The 2,458-nt window shown below is 37.5% G+C and overlaps 1 long non-coding RNA gene across 2 annotated transcripts; it reads right to left on the bottom strand.

Annotated features, from left to right (window-relative positions):
* Positions 1–734: 734 nt before the first annotated feature.
* On the bottom strand, positions 735–2,458 carry LOC124892123. 2 transcript variants are annotated; one of them, XR_007050080.1, is made up of 3 exons: positions 2,426–2,458; positions 2,143–2,260; positions 735–933 (listed from the first exon to the last, which is right to left on the bottom strand). It is a non-coding gene; the product is annotated as an uncharacterized LOC124892123 (long non-coding RNA). The 2 variants fall into 2 exon arrangements; XR_007050081.1 differs by having other exon boundaries at positions 2,143–2,211.

Below are 2,458 nucleotides of genomic sequence, written 5' to 3'. Positions count from 1 at the left end.
AAATGGGATGCGTAAATCAAACAATAATTGACGCCCCAAAGAAATTGGCCAAAAGGAAAAGTTCAAGCCGATAAACTTTAAGGGTATCCCACAGTTATTGAAACTTCAAGTCAAAATTACTCTTAATCCACCTACTCGTGCCATTATGCAGCAAAGACCAGCAGGTCCTAATAGTATAAAGGATAGTCCAGTGCACAAAAACTCCCGCCATATGTGGGTCCAGGGAAGGGCCAGACTACAAGGGTCTATTGTATGCAATCTTACCTTGTATTTCTGCCAGAGGCTGTTTCCACGGCTTGAACCCATGACCTCCTGGTCACATGGTAGCAACTTTACGAGTTACTCCAAGGCTCCCCTTCCAAGTCCTAATAGTATGTAATTTTTTTTCCCTTATATATTATTAACACGTACACCATGAATCTTAAAGGACAGAGATGTAGGACAGACAACTTCAATTTCCCAAGCAGTAAAATACCTTTTCTGCTCGGGCTGTTCATGAGAAAAGCAAAGGCTTCCAAAAGGAAAGGGCTGAAATAATGAATTCTATGCTGAATCACCCCCAAATTGCTGTATATCATTGCTTTGACCAAGCTTATGGTTTATACTGTTTCAAATTAATGCATACTAGATAAAACATTTTCACCAATGCTGATACTTCAGTTTGCAACTTATTTTAAAGTATCCATATCATGGAAAAAAGGGGATCATTTAAAGCAGTAACTGAATGCCGAAAGTGGGAAAAACAACTGAGTATATAACATATCCATCTGTAGTGAGGGCATATTGCTAGACTTACAGTAGAGTTCACATTAACAATTCGGCTTGGAGAACCTCTAATAAGTGATGGTAAAAGCAATATGGAAAGCATAGCCGGAGCTAGATGATTCACTTGCATGTGTTCTTCATACCCATCTTTTGAAAACTTCTGTGGTTCTGTAGAAAACAACACAATTCATTGGCTTAAGTTAGACAGCACAGAAGCAAAGTCTCACAGGTTTCCAGATTAAAGCATGTGCACTCGCTCAGCTATCAATCATTCCGATTCAATCTAAAGGAGAAAACGGATAAAAAGTTGTACCAATATTTCTATTGCACACACCATGAATTGTGCCTGTGTAAACTGCTAAATGCACCCACACTAGCCCAGCATTAGTGCAATACCAAAGGAAAACGTGATGATGCAAGCCAAAGAGGAAAAAGCACCAACACTATAAATCATGCTTGAACTGAACACATAAGATGTAAGCATGAGTAGGTGATTATCCAGTTAAAGACCCATATGTTTCTGTTACATGCCTTCCACTTCAGAATCAGACATGAGATATCCTTCATTTTATCCATATCAAGCAAGTAACAAAGTAAATACAATTTCTCACACTGATCAAGTAATAGAATTTTATAAGAAAGGGCATACCCCCCCCCCCCCCCCCGCCCGCGCATACAAGAACAATACCAAAAAGTGGAAATCTTAAAACTTTGTTGAAGTTCTTATTTGACATAAATCATAAATCATCTTTCACATTTACCAGGTAGCCCTAGTGAATTCCATAATTTATGACCTGTCTGAAACTGGTGACAGACCATTAAAGATTCGAGCCCTAGTGAATTCCATAATTTACGACCTGTCTGAAGCTGGTGATAGACCATTTAAGATTCACCATCATCTCAAGTCTCAACTCTGGAAAAATTCTACAACCATGTAGAATAAAAATCAATCACTGATGTGCTTGGTGTTGCATGCATCTGACATAAACGCTAACTCTTCTCTTAAATGATTTGACATATACACTAACATATCACATTTAAAGATTTAATGCCTTGATTTTCAGAGGCTTAGTTACATGGAAACATATGTTTCTATAAAGCTCCACATATACCAAACACTTTAAAACTAAGGAGACAAACAGAAAACTTGACCACATGATGAAAACACTTAAAGATGCAACACTATGCCATTTGACAGATTAAAATTGGATATCAAGTAAGAAACGGCAGGCTTTTATTTTTCATCTTTAAGTACAAAAGGCTTTATGATGTAGCTGAAACCTTTTGTCTTGAGGTATCAAACCTAAAATATCGCACAAAAAGATTGGACATTTTGGTTAATATCAATTAACAAGAAGAATCTAATTCCACACTAACCTCCAATCGAAAATATGCCAGCATTATTGATGAGAACATGTAATGGTGCCATGCGGACATTCCATGCTTCTGCGAATCATGCAACAGAATCCAAAGAGAGAAGATCAAGCTCCATGCCCTTGCAACAGAACCATTTAGGACAATATTCTCATGACATTGAACGAGATTTATAAATACTAACTTAAAAATATTCTTGAAACTTGAACACTTGTAATAAACTAGCATACAACAGTACTACTTCCTAACCATACTTGGTACTGCTCTGAAATGAAAGACAACATACCTCAATGTTGAGTGGAAGGCCCTTGCCAGACCA

The sequence above is a fragment of the Capsicum annuum genome, unplaced genomic scaffold, assembly GCF_002878395.1.
Source record: "Capsicum annuum cultivar UCD-10X-F1 unplaced genomic scaffold, UCD10Xv1.1 ctg4396, whole genome shotgun sequence".
Taxonomy (NCBI): Eukaryota; Viridiplantae; Streptophyta; class Magnoliopsida; order Solanales; family Solanaceae; genus Capsicum; species Capsicum annuum.
The sequence above is the reverse complement of the archived record's forward strand: the minus strand, read 5'-3'. Positions and strand labels throughout refer to the sequence as shown.